Here is a 13,471-nt window from a genome sequence, read left to right as displayed (position 1 = left end):
AACAGAAGTTGACAAGATGATGTCGCAAGATATCGTTCAACCATCCTCTAGCCCGTGGTCCTCCCCAGTTGTCCTTGTCAAAAAAAAAAAAAAAAAGGATGGGACGTGGCGATTCTGCATTGACTATCGTCGGCTCAACACGATCGCAAAAAGGGACGTATACCCACTGCCACGTATTGACGATACACTTGATTGTCTACATGGTGCCCAGTACTTTTCTTCAATCGATCTTCGCACCGGATATAGGCAGATCAACGTCGACGAGTCAGACAGAGAAAAAACTGCGTTCATAACTCCAGACGGTCTTTACGAATTCAAAGTAATGCCATTCGGCTTATGCAATGCCCCAGCGACTTTCGAACGGATGGACCGACTTTTGCGAGGGCTCAAATAGACCACATGCTTATGTTACTTAGATGATGTAATAATTTTCTCCACAACATTTCCATCACATCTAGAGAGACTCGATCAGGTACTCGCTCTCTTCCGAAAGGCAAGCCTTCAATTGAATTCCTCCAAATGCCTGTTTGGAAGCTCTCAAATCAAAGTGCTCGGTCACCTTGTGGACAAAAACGGCATCAGACCTGACCCTGACAAAACAAAAGCTGTCCAAGAATTCCCAACACCAGCCTCACCTAAAGACGTCCGCAGTTTCCTCGGACTATGTTCGTACTTTCGTCGATTCATTTGCCAGTTTTCTCACATTGCGCGTCCTCTTACAAACCTCCTAAAGAAAAACATCATTTTTGTGGACTGCCGACCAACAGGAAGCGTTCGAAGCTTTGAAGACAGCTTTGACGTCCAGCCCCATTTTAGGCCATTTTGATCAATCCGCTCCTACTGAGCTACGTACTGACGCCAGCGGCCACGGCATTGGAGCAATATTGGCCCAGCACCAACTAGGCCAAGAACGTGTCATTGCCTACGCCAGCCGCACACTTTCACCGGCTGAACAAAACTACACCAGCTCTAAACGTCAGTGCCTGGCTGTAATCTGGTCCATTACAAAGTTCCGCCCCTACCTCTTCGGACGCTCATTTTCTATCGTCACAGATCACCACGCACTCTGCTGGATCTCATCACTTAAAGATCCTGTAGGCCGCCTTGGACGCTGGGCCCTCCCTCTCCCGGAATATGACTATACGGTCATTCACAAATCAGGAAAACTGCACAAGGACGCCGACTGCCTTTCTCGGCACCCAGTAGACCCAGCGGACTCCACGCCCGATAGTGCGGCACTCCCGCTTTTTTCCATATCCGCGTTCCATATCCGCATTTGACTGGGCAAACATGTACCGCACAGTCAAACGATATGTCTCGTCCTGTGACTCCTGCCAACGTCGCAAAACACCATCTACGCTGCCCTCGGGACTACTTCAGCCTTTGGCTCCTCCTGACCACCCGTTTCATCGAGTGGGAGTAGACCTTCTCGGCCCATTTCCTGAGTCCTGCACTGGCAAACGCTGGGTTGCGGTTGCCGTAGATTATGCCACACGGTACGCGATTACAAGGTCCCTTTTCACTGGCACTGCTGTCGACGTCGCCTATTTCCTCCTTGAAGATGTAATCCTCAAGCATGGTGCACCAAGAGAAACCCTCTCCGACCGAGGTCGCCCCTTTATATCCAGAGTCGTCAGTGAAGTTTTACGAAACTGCTCCATTGTCCACAAACAGACAACGGCCTATCATCCCCAAACAAACGGCCTGGTTGAACGACTCAATAGAACGATCTCCGAGATGCTTTCTATGTATATATCCACCGACCACCGCAATTGGGACACTGTCCTTCCATACGTTACTTTCGCCTACAACTCCTCGCGCCATGACACCACAGGCTATTCGCCTTTCTATCTTCTATTCGGCCGTGAACCCTCCCTCATGCTTGATTCCCTGCTTCCCTTGCAACATGACACTACGCTCACAGACCACACGCTCGACGCCATGTGTCGTGCTGAGGAGGCACGCCAATTAGCACGTTTTCGGACTCTAGATTCGCAAGAGCGGCAATGTGTTCGCTACGATCACGGACGCAACGTCGCCGTTTACTCTCCCGGAGATTTGGTGTTGCTCTGGACACCTCAGCGTCGCATCGGCCTCGCTCAAAAGCTCCTTCCACGTTATCGCGGTCCATACAAAATAATTCACCAAACCTCCCACGTCAATTATGTTGTCGAGCCTTACGGACCCCGCCAAAATCAACGCCCTGAGCAACCACAGACTGTTCATGTCCTACGACTCAAGCCATACCACGCTCCTCAAAACGGCGAGACGCCGTTTCCCCCGGCGGGCGAGTAATGATGCGAAGAGGAAAAAAAGGCATCTCGAGATTTGCGGACCAAGGAAGACGAAGACACGAGAGCGGCTCGCTTGATTTCCTACAAGAACTCTTATTTTTTCGATGTCCCCTTCAATGTAAATTAAATCATCTCATAATCAACGTAACAATATATATATATATATATATATATATATATATATTGTGAGGGTGTTTATGAGAGACGTATTTGATGGTGCGATGTGGGAAGACCAGAGGCGATCAATGGCGGATCAGCCGAATCGCTCCCAGCTCGTAAGTCCAAGACATGCAGCGCGCGCCCCTATTTCCCAAGGATGTGTGTCGTCGTCTTCGTAACAGTTCCCCCCGGTGGTGGTAGTGCCGGTCATCCGGCACTGTAGGGTGGTTAGGGTTGGGGCGAGTAAGGCTTGATGCGGGAGACGTGTACGATGTCTTGTGGTCTGGAGCGGTGGTCGCGGGGCGGAGATATTGGAGCCAGCTCGTAGTTTATGTCGGAAAGACGACGTATGATGCGATTTGGACCGGTGAATTTAGGCAGGAGTTTTTCACATTTTCCAGTCTGGCGAATTGGTGTCTTGAGTAAAACGAGGTCGCCGATATTGTAAGACACTGGTATGTGGGTGTCCGCGTGACGAAGTTGTTGTAGCTGTTGCGATTGCAGAGTTTGTAGCCGGGCGAGGCGACGGGCGTCTTCGGCTCGACAAATAATATCAGAGGCGAAGGGGTCCAGAGATGTGTGAATATATGGCAAAACAGTGTCGAGAGTTGTGAGAGGGTCGTGAGCATAGAGGAGATAGTAAGGAGAAAATCCTGTAGTTGTTTGACGTGCGGTATTGTAGGCGTAGGTGACGTAAGGAAGGATTTCATCCCAGTTAGTGTGGTTGTCGGCAATGTACATGGACATCATGTTAGCTAGTGTGTGATTCAGCCGCTCGGTGAGGCCGTTAGCCTGCGGATGATAAGCGCTTGTCACATGATGAATTGTACTGACGAGCCTCAGGACCTCGTTCAGAAGTTTTGCAATGAAGGGGGTGCCACGGTCGCTGGTAATGGACTGTGGAGCTCCATGACGTAGTAGTATGGAGGTGAGGAAAAAGTTCGCAACTTCTTTTGCGGTAGCCTCAGGAACAGATTTGGTTTCTGCGTAGCGGGTCATGTAATCAATAGCTACGATGATCCACCGGTTGTTATTGGTGGAGACGGGAAATGGGCCCAAGAAATCAATTCCAACTTTCTGAAAGGGATGATCTGGTGGGGAGATGGAGTGCAGTGTACCAGATGGTTTTGTCGTCGGACTCTTCCTGGTTTGGCATTGGTGACAAGAACGGACATATTTGTTGATGGCGCGGTACATTCCGGTCCAAACGTAGTTGGTTCGGATGCGAAAGTACGTTTTGGAGAAACCTAGATGTCCGGCCGTTGGGTCGTCATGATTTGCACCAATAACATCTCTTTGCAGCTCTCGTGGAATGACGAGAAGCCAAGGACGTCCTTGTGAAGGGCGAACAAACGCGCGGAGCGTGCTGTGCTCTTTGAGACATGTGGGGTTACGCCAAGAAGGTAATCAATTATCGGTTTTAGGTAAGGATCAGACGCCTGGGCTGCAGAAATGTCAACCGTTGTCAAAGGCGCTGTCGTGAGCAAGTTTGTTGTGTCTTGACGAGGAGCGACGAGCGGTAGAGGGCATCGAGACAGGCCATCGGCATCAAGGTGTTTTTTTCCAGACTTGTAGAGGACGGTGAACCTGTATTCTTGCAGTTTGAGGGACCATCGCCCAAGACGTCCTGAGGGGTCTTTCAGACTGGTGAGCCAGCAGAGTGCGTGGTGGTCGGTCACTATATGGAAGTGAATGCCGTAGATATAGGGGCGAAATTTTGACACAGCCCATACAACAGCCAAGCATTCGCGTTCAGTTATAGTGTAATTCCGTTCACATTGGGTAAGAGTGCGACTCGCGTAAGCGATAACACGTTGATTGTTTGGAAAGTTCTGAGCCAAGACGGCACCGATCCCATATCCACTAGCGTCTGTACGTATCTCGGTTTCGGCTCCTTCAGTAAAGTGGCCAAGAATGGGACTGTTCGTCAAGGCCGATTTAAGGGACTCAAAAGATTGGTGTTGAAGTGGGCCCCATTGGAATGCGGTGTTATTGCGAAGGAGTTGATTGAGAGGTTCAGCGACGTGAGCGAAGCCAGGGATGAATTTTCGGAAGTATGTGCACAGTCCAAGGAAAGCACGGACGTCTTTTTGAACTTGCGGGACAGGAAATTCAGAAACGGCTCTGAGTTTGTCGGGGTCCGGGCTGATGCCATTGGCACTGACTACATGGCCAAGTACTTTCAGTTGTCGAGCAGCGAACGTACATTTTTTTTAGTTTAATTGTAACTGTGCGGAGCGAAAACAACCAAGAACTTGCTTCAGCCGGTGTAAATGTTGATCAAGTGTGGTTGAGAAAACGACGACGTCGTCGAGGTAGCATAGACATATATCCCAGGTGAGGCCGCGGAGCAATGTATCCATCATCCTTTCGAAGGTTGCTGGAGCATTGCACAGACCAAACGGCATTACGTTGAATTGGTAGAGGCCGTCAGGTGTCACGAATGCCGTTTTAGGTCTGTCAGCATCAGCGACTGGTATTTGCCAGTAGCCGGTCCGGAGATCCATCGATGAAAAGAAGGATGACCCTTGGAGGGCGTCTAGGGTGTCGTCGATCCTCGGCAGTGGGTAGACATCTTTCCTGGTTACTTTATTCAGGCGGCAGTAGTCTACACAGAAGCGCCACGACCCATCCTTCTTTTTTACGAGGACGACGGGTGAAGACCAAGGGCTAAAGGAAGGCTGGATGACTTTCTTCTCCAACATTTCGGTGACGTGTTGCTGGATGACTTTGCGCTCTGTGGGTGAAATTCGGTATGGTCTGCTTTTCAGTGGGCGTGCCTCTCCAGTGTCAATGTGATGATGGACAACGGATGTTTGAGCAAGGGCTTGGCTGCTGAAGTCAAATAAATCAGAATAAGCTTTAAGCAGGGTGATTAAACGATGTTGGTCCTCGGGAGGCAAATTAACGTCCACCATCCTTGTAAAGTTGTCACTCGTATCGCGTGCACAAGCGGGTAAACAAGTGTGGGGGGAGAAATGTTCCGAAAGAGTGGCGATGTGGTGTTCCTGATACATGGTCATATTGGCGACACGAGTGTTCCGGGGAAGTATTTGCGACTCCGTAGATGGGTTGGTGAGGCAAAGACAGACACTGCCTTCTACTAGGGACACGATGGAGTATGGGACGACAATACTTTTCTTCGCAAATAGTGATTCAACAGGTTCCACTAGTCCAGAGGGGCCAATAAACGACGGGTCGGCTGTGAGCGCCACGGCAACGGCGGATAGTGGTGGCAAAAGAAGGTCGTCGTTTGTGCGGAGGGTCATGTTTGTCAAATGGGAGTGATCAGTAACGGGGTCAATGCAGCTCAGCTCTAGTTCGCCTCTAGCACAGTTTATAAAGGCGTCTGTGGACGTCAGAAAATTCCAGCCTAAAATAACGTCAGCGACGCAGTTAGAAACGACGAGGAAAACGACAATATAGGATATGTCTGCAATGAGGATGGGCACTGATGCACATCCGAGAGGTTGCACCAATTCGCCGTTACCCATGCGCAATAGGTGTCCGTTGGCTGGAGTAATTACCTTACGTAAGCGGCGGCAGACATTGTCTGATATGCATGATTTGGCGGCTCCTGTGTCGACCAAAGCGACGAATGTTTGTCCTGCAATATGAACGTTAAGTGTCGTCGGCCCAATAAAAGGAGGATTTTCGGCAACTTGTGGCAGTGCAGCCTGACCTCCGGTGGCAACACAGGCTGCCCTCCTCAGTTTGACGACGGCGTCGACGCTGCGGCTGCGTGGTTGAAGGGTGACACTGATCGGCGACGTCTGGGGTACGGCGAGGGTGATCGGCCGCGGTGTTCGTGAGGTGTTTGTGAATCATTTGCAGAGCGGCGTGCGTCGGAGGAGCGGCTGTCGTCAAAATCTCTGGAATAGGGAGACGGATTGCCAGGCGCATGATAATAGGCGTTATTATCAATTCGTCGACGGCAGTAACGGGCGATATGACCGGCTGTGTGACAATAGAAGCACACCGGGCGCTGGTCTTCTGTTCTCCAAATGTCGGTGCGTCGTTGTTGTCCATAAATTCGTCGTGGGGGAGGGGGTGGTGTACGAAGGACGTCTGGTAGCGGGGTTGCGTGTCGTACAGCATTGGGCAGCAGGGTGTGGGTGCTGGCGGTGCTGGCACATATGTAGGGGTAGGCGGAGCGAGTGGTTGGAGAGCAGCTCGTACTTCGTCCTGTACTACCTTTTGTATAGTTTCGGTATCATTCCGTTGGTTTGGGGATCCATCTGACGATCGTGGTGTGCCGAAGTACGCCAGCAGTTCCTGGCGGATGATTTGCCGAATTAATTGTGGGAGGTCGGACGCCGTTGTGGTCTGTTGAGATACTTCGGGCAGGCGTTCGAAGGGTTCGTTTGTTATTCGGGCGCTCTGCAACTCCTCGTACTTCTTGCACTCTGTAATGAGGTGCTGAACAGTTGGAGGGGATTTTGGAGCTACGATTGAGAATAGCTCGTGTGATAGCCCTTTGAACAAATGTCGGATTTTGTCTTCTTCAGTCATGTTAGTGTCGACGCGCCGACACAGGCGGAGGACGTCCTCAATGTAGGACGTGGAGGACTCGGTTGTAGTTTGGTACCTTCGGGCAAGTTTATCTTTCGCCTGTTGTTTGCGGCGTTCGGGTTTGCCAAATACTTCCGCGAAAGCCGATTGGAATCCGTCCCAGGAATTTATCTCTTCTTCGTGATTATCAAACCATTGGAGTGCGGTATCCTTCAAGAAGAAAACCACATTCGCGAGCTTGAGAGTATCGTCCCACCTGTTATGTACGCTAGCCCGGTCGTAACTTCTTAGCCAGTCGTTGACATCAGCCTCTGGTGCTCCGTTGAAAATTGGTGGATCTCGCTGGCGGTTCTTGATGGGCGGTGCAGCGGGTGGTCGTTGTCCGTTGGCATTGCCCGCCTCGTTCGGCATTGCGTTGTGCGTTGAACGTCCGCTGCGAAGCTCCAGGACCGATCGTGATAGGACAGGAACCGAGAGGTTGGGAATCGTCTGCACCTCCACCACTTGTGAGGGTGTTTATGAGAGACGTATTTGATGGTGCGATGTGGGAAGACCAGAGGCGATCAATGGCGGATCAGCCGAATCGCTCCCAGCTCGTAAGTCCAAGACATGCAGCGCGCGCCACTATTTCCCAAGGATATGTGTCGTCGTCTTCGTAACAATATATATATATATTTGGGTGATTTCATCTCAAATCGTGCAGGCAAAAAGGTTCAAATTTTTATTTTCGCTGAAAAAAAAATATATGTTGTGGCGTCGTCTCTAAAAACGCAGTCGCCACAAACCGCAAGTTCGTCGGATTTTTTGTTCTCGACTTACGAATTTTAAAAGAGGCCGGGGCGAAAAGCAGTGTTTTTCACATCCGTCGTGGGTCGGATGTTTCGCTCGATCTCCCATCGTGGATTTTCAGTTCACATTATATTACCTTTTTTTCAAGTTTTCTGTGAGCACAGTTAAAAGGCTCCAATGTCATAAAAGGAATTTTAGGCGCTTTGCTTTTTGTTTTTGTAAAAATTTTGAAGTTAAGTGTTGATGAACTTTGACTATTAAATACTGGCGATCTACTAGGGTTACATCGATATTTTTTATGTCTATGGAGAGCCCAAAAACACGCTCTCTCTCTCTCTCTCTCTCTCTCTCTCTCTCTATATATATATATATATATATATATATATATATATATATATATATATATATATTATAAAATCACTTAACTGTATAAAATGTCATTTGCGGTACGTTTGCGTAAATGTTATGCTAAAACCAAAAACTATCAATTTTGATGTCGATTTTCTCAAAAGACCCATTTTTTTTTATTTTCTGTTACAATGTAGACATGATAGTTTTCTACTCAAAAAGCAAGTCGAGAAAGTGTGTATTTTGTTTGTATGTTGTAGCGGCACGACAGCACACTGCCAGTAAGCAGATAATATTTATTTCCAGCAATATTGTGCTGAGGGCACCAGACAAAAAGCTTCCGTGAGGTGCAATTCTGTGCATCCAAATGCATTTGCACACGCTTCACTACAGAGCTTGGAGGTTCTAATGGCTAACCAGAGCTCAAAAAGTAAAAGACGTTTACAAATCTCTGTAAGGCGAAACTAGATGCAGCTCTTGAGGAGGAGGACGGGAGGGTACGAAGGGAGGGTATGCCCCTCCTCCTCATTTCCACCTCCTCTCCCCCTGCCACTGAATTTGTTCATGGTGACTTGACACGAAGTCGTGACGCCATTTTCCCCGCTAAATTTAGCGGGGAAGCTGAATTGGTGTTAAGGCCACGTCGCGTTAATTTCACCGCTAAATTTAGTGGAAACGTCCCATATTGCAACGCGCTCGAGTACACCGACGCCGCGCTCAACCCGGAAACGGGCGCAATATCTGAATCAATCCGAGGTCCGAGCAACGCAGGGACGATTCTGTCTCTTTCGTGGCAATACCCCCGCCAATCGCCCGTGAAATGCGCACTAAAAGTTCCTCCGTATTTTTCACATTATGCATACTTGAGAGACCACGCTGAACTCTGAAGCCGCTTGCGACAGGCTTCACATCATGGCTCCCCCATCTGAAATCAACTCGCTCAGATCAATACAACCGACAAGCTCCGGTCCATTTCGGGGTCAGCCACTGCCTGGGCGCTGCCATCTTGCCTGTTACATCACATGTTTGGTTAACTCATCTGAGGGGGGGGGGGGGGGGGGATGTGGTGTATAAAACGGGAAAGGGGGTTTAATGGCTATGCGAAATGTTATTCTCCAGGCAGGGAAAAGACTCGCACAGCCAAAGGGGAGAGGGAGGGAAAGATGTGGATTGAGATGGGTTGAATAAAATATTTTAGCAGTTACTAGGGGAAAGCGCCAATCAAATCATTTGTAGGGTAGAGGGAGGGGGGGGGGGGGGGGGAGGGGGCATAGCGTTGCTAACACACGGCTAAAACATTGTTCAAAGTAAAGGTTCGATAAAACGCTCAAGTGCCAACAGTCGCTCAATCGCTCTCAACATTCGGTCAATTGCACAAGTACAGCTCGTCGCCGCTTCGCGGCGACGAGCTGAACCTGTGTAAGATGTCGCGCCGCCGCGAGGCGGCGGCGAGACTTGTGTTTCACAGCCGCAGTTCCGCAGTTCTGCCCCAACACAGTTACGTTCACTGGAGTTTTGCATCATTGTCATGTCGCAAACGTGTGACGAGATCTTTACCGGTTTCCGAATTGCGCGCGGCAGTTAGAGGCGGTCTGAAATCTCAGTCACATGCGCAAACTCGAGCACTGCACGGAATATGACCCGCGCCCGTTGCTTGCCGCCAGTAGGAAATAGCAGTTCCTTTGTCGTGGACGCCTGTGCCCCTGTCGCCCTTACCGAAGCTAGTAATGTTTTCCGTGCTTTCTCGTATTCCGGGCAGTGCCATAGTATGTGATCGATGTCTTCAACGTCCCCGCACGCAGTGCAGTCAGCACTGCTTCTCTGAGACGTCCTTCCAAAGCGATGCAATGTCTTCCTCGTGAACGCGCTATTAGTTCGGAGACGATGCAAAAGCGTTGCGTCTTTCCGCGTCAGTTTAGAGGTTGGGACTGGTACAGGACCTTCTCCATTGGCTGTTCCGGGATCGGGGTGTCTTTTCCTGAGATCGCGTGCGATGAGAAGGCGCGCCTCGTGGAATCGTCGCAGGTTGTGCGTGGTAGTCGATATGCTGTGTGCCCTTGTTGCCAGGGTATCTGCACGTTCATTTCCAAGAATTCCGCTGTGGGATGGCACCCACTGAAATACCAGTCTCCATCCGTTGTCCTCTAGCTTTGTTGCTATGTGTGCAGCCTCCTGGGCGATCAAGGGAGCGTGCTCGGGGTTGGCGATGTGAACTAGCGCACTTCGGGAATCGGTTAGTATCACAGCCTTACCGATTTCAGGACGTTCCTGCAGCGTCGTAAGTGCCAGAAGAATCGCAACCGTCTCCGCTGTTGTAGAGGACGTCTCGATGTTTAAGAGAACCGCACTTTCAGTTGATATTGCGGGGATCGTGTATGCCGCGGTTGCAGTTCCTCTCTTCTTGTCAACTGAGCCGTCTGTGTAGACCTCAAGATGTTCAACGTATTCATTTTCGAGAGCCACTGCGACAGCTGTGCGGGCGACAGTTGGGTGAATATCTTTTTTCCGAGGCAGGCCTGGAAGTGTTTCACGCACGTCTAGCGGTGGGCGTATGGAGTGTGGGGGACGTGAAGAATATAAAACTCCAGGGCTTCCGATGTTACGCTGAAATTGTGCAGCTAGTTGACCAAGATGCGACGATGGTCGTTTCAGCAGGTTGGCAAGAAGGTACTGTGCCGACGGGGTCGTGTGCATTCGCACTAGGGAATGCATTGCCACTCTTTCCTCTCGTAGGATGATTGGCTCTTCTTGTGCCTCCGTGAGCGTTGCCACGTTTTTTGCGTATGGGGGAAGTCCCAAACAGAGTCGTAAAGCGACACGGTGAAAACGTTCGAGCGCGTCTAGCTGGGGTCGCCTGATATTGACGAATGGTAGTGCGTATAGGAGCTTCGATTGGAGAAGACCTTTGTAGAGTGTCAGCAAACCATCCGGTGGGATACCTCTCTGGCCGTATGCACGGAAACTCCGGAGGACGCCCAAGAGCTGTCGACACTGTCCTAAGAGTCTTTTCACTGCCGGCCGCCATGTCGCGAGGTCATCGATTAAAAGGCCCAGGTAGAGGTGGGACCTACTCCTTGCGATTTCTATGCCGTCGAGTGTAATTTTGACGGTCTGTCGCCGGCTGCTGTTGGTGTAGAGGAGAGCGGTCTTTGAAGCAGATAATGTCAGTCCCAGACGAGAAATTTCTTTCGCTGTTTTATCCAGAGCAAACTGAAGAATTTGCCCAGTCATCTGTGCCTGGTTGCTTAACCCAACCGTCCAAATTGCGACATCATCCGCATAAATGGCGATGCTTGTCCGTGGCGTAAGTGGATATGTCATTGGCGGAAGCACAGCAGGTAGTGACGCCATTGCCAAATTGAAAAGAAAAGGACTTATCACGCTGCCCTGCGGTACTCCTTGGGTCACATATCTTGGGGCACTTGTTGTTCCCCGGACGTTTACAATAAGGGTCCTGTTTTGAAGAAATGCACGGATGTAAGCGTAAGCTCTACCTGCGATGCCGAAGAGAGTGAGTTGGTGGAGGATGGTGGCATGAGGTAGAGCGTCGAAAGCCTTGTGGATGTCCAAGAAGGCACAGTATATCGTTTTCCCAGCAGCCCGCGCTTCTTCGAAAGATGTTGCTACTTCTCCTATGGCGTCGACCGTAGAGCGATGTGCCCTGAAACCAGACAGTTGGTCAGGAAGTGTCTTGTTGGTGCCAAGTTGCCACGTGAGACGGCGAAGAACGAGGCGCTCAAGGAGTTTACCGACGCAACTTGTCAAGGAGATAGGCCTGTACGATGACAGCAACGCGTGAGGTTTACCAGGCTTCGGGATCGGAATCACATGGGAGACTTTCCAGACATCCGGGAGTTCTGCGGTGCGCCACACCTTGTTTAGTGCCTCCAGGAGGGCGGGATGGTAACTCTTATCTAAGTTTCTCAGTGCCTGATATGTCACTCCATCGGGTCCAGGAGCGCTGCGCTTCGTGCACTTCCGTAGCGCGTATTCTAGTTCGCCTCTGGTGAAGTCGTTATCTAGCTGCATGGGGGCGCAGGCATCAGACGGGCGAGTTTCTGGCTCTTGGTATCCTGGGGGTAGCGGAATAGCTTTTGAAAATTCATCCGCCAATAGTTCCACCGTTTCCTGCAGAGGCTTTTGAAGTGCAACGGCGAGTCCGGATATGGGGTGTTGAATCTGCTTTGCGGAAGACAACGCCTTTGCTATTTTCCATGCTTTAGAAAGGCCGCCAGCCGATCCGAAGGAGGCGCAGAGTTGTCCCCATTGCTTTCGCTGAAGACGAATTGTATGTCGACGAAATTTGGCATCAATCTTGTGGTGAGTATTCCAATCTTTTGGATCTTTTGTTCTTCGTGCCTTTCGTTGAGCTCTCCGGCGCGCGGCGCGGAGGTTTAAGTATACCAGGTCTGGCGCTGGCCTCCAGAGTGGCACCTTTATCGTCCTCGTCGAGAGACTAAGAGCATTGGCGATTGCTATGATTGGGTCCTTCAGAGGACCTGCTGCTAGGGCTCTGTCAAGGTGCCGTCGGTACATGTCCCAGTTTGTGACCCTGCATCGTCTGTACTTCGGTTTACTAGCGTTGGGAGATACAATGTTGATAGGAATATGGTCACTGCCCCATGAGTCGGGTTGTGGAGTCCAGTTTGCAGCTACATCCGGTGGGGCAAAGGATAGATCAAGAATACTGTCGTTTACACCTCGGCGAACATATGTTTCTGTGCCGTCGTTTAATGCTTCTAGGTGAAGCGAAGACGTGACACACTCGAGCGATCTGCCTCTTGCAGTAGTTCGCCTGTCACCCCAGGCAGAGTTATGTGCGTTAAAATCACCGCAGAGCATCAAATGGCCAGGGCATTTAAGCGCTATCTTATTTAAATCTCCCGCGTCCCAGCTGTTAGCACGCCCAGGAGCGACATATGCAGAGATTATAGTGAAGAGCTCGCCTCGGACTTCAATCGTGGCAGCTGCAAATTCTGCTTTCTCTGTGGTGAACGATGAAAGATCAACCGGGTTGTGTGCTAGTCCTGCGGTGACAAGGAGCGCTGCTCGAGAACGACCTCCCTTTCGCGCTGGCGTACTGTGGTGAATGACGTAAGGGGAAAACCTGAAATCGCCCGGTCGCGTCATCGGTTCTTGAATGGCCAGGACGTCAGCAGGAGAATGAATCAGGTGCTGTCGTAGGTCGGGAAGACGCCTTCGAAGGCCACGCGCGTTCCATTGGAGGATGGATGGACAGGTTAGGTGGGTATTGCTTCGTCCATGACGTGCAGCACGCACAGACACTGCCGGGGTCGCTCTGATCGAGTCTTGTGCATGAGAGGACGATGGCACTAACATCCTTCAAAAAGGGGAAGCAGAGCTTGTAT

The sequence above is a fragment of the Ixodes scapularis genome, unplaced genomic scaffold (assembly GCF_016920785.2).
Source record: "Ixodes scapularis isolate PalLabHiFi unplaced genomic scaffold, ASM1692078v2 PGA_scaffold8__174_contigs__length_109621045, whole genome shotgun sequence".
Lineage (NCBI taxonomy): Eukaryota > Metazoa > Arthropoda > Arachnida > Ixodida > Ixodidae > Ixodes > Ixodes scapularis.
The sequence above is the reverse complement of the archived record's forward strand: the minus strand, read 5'-3'. Positions refer to the sequence as shown.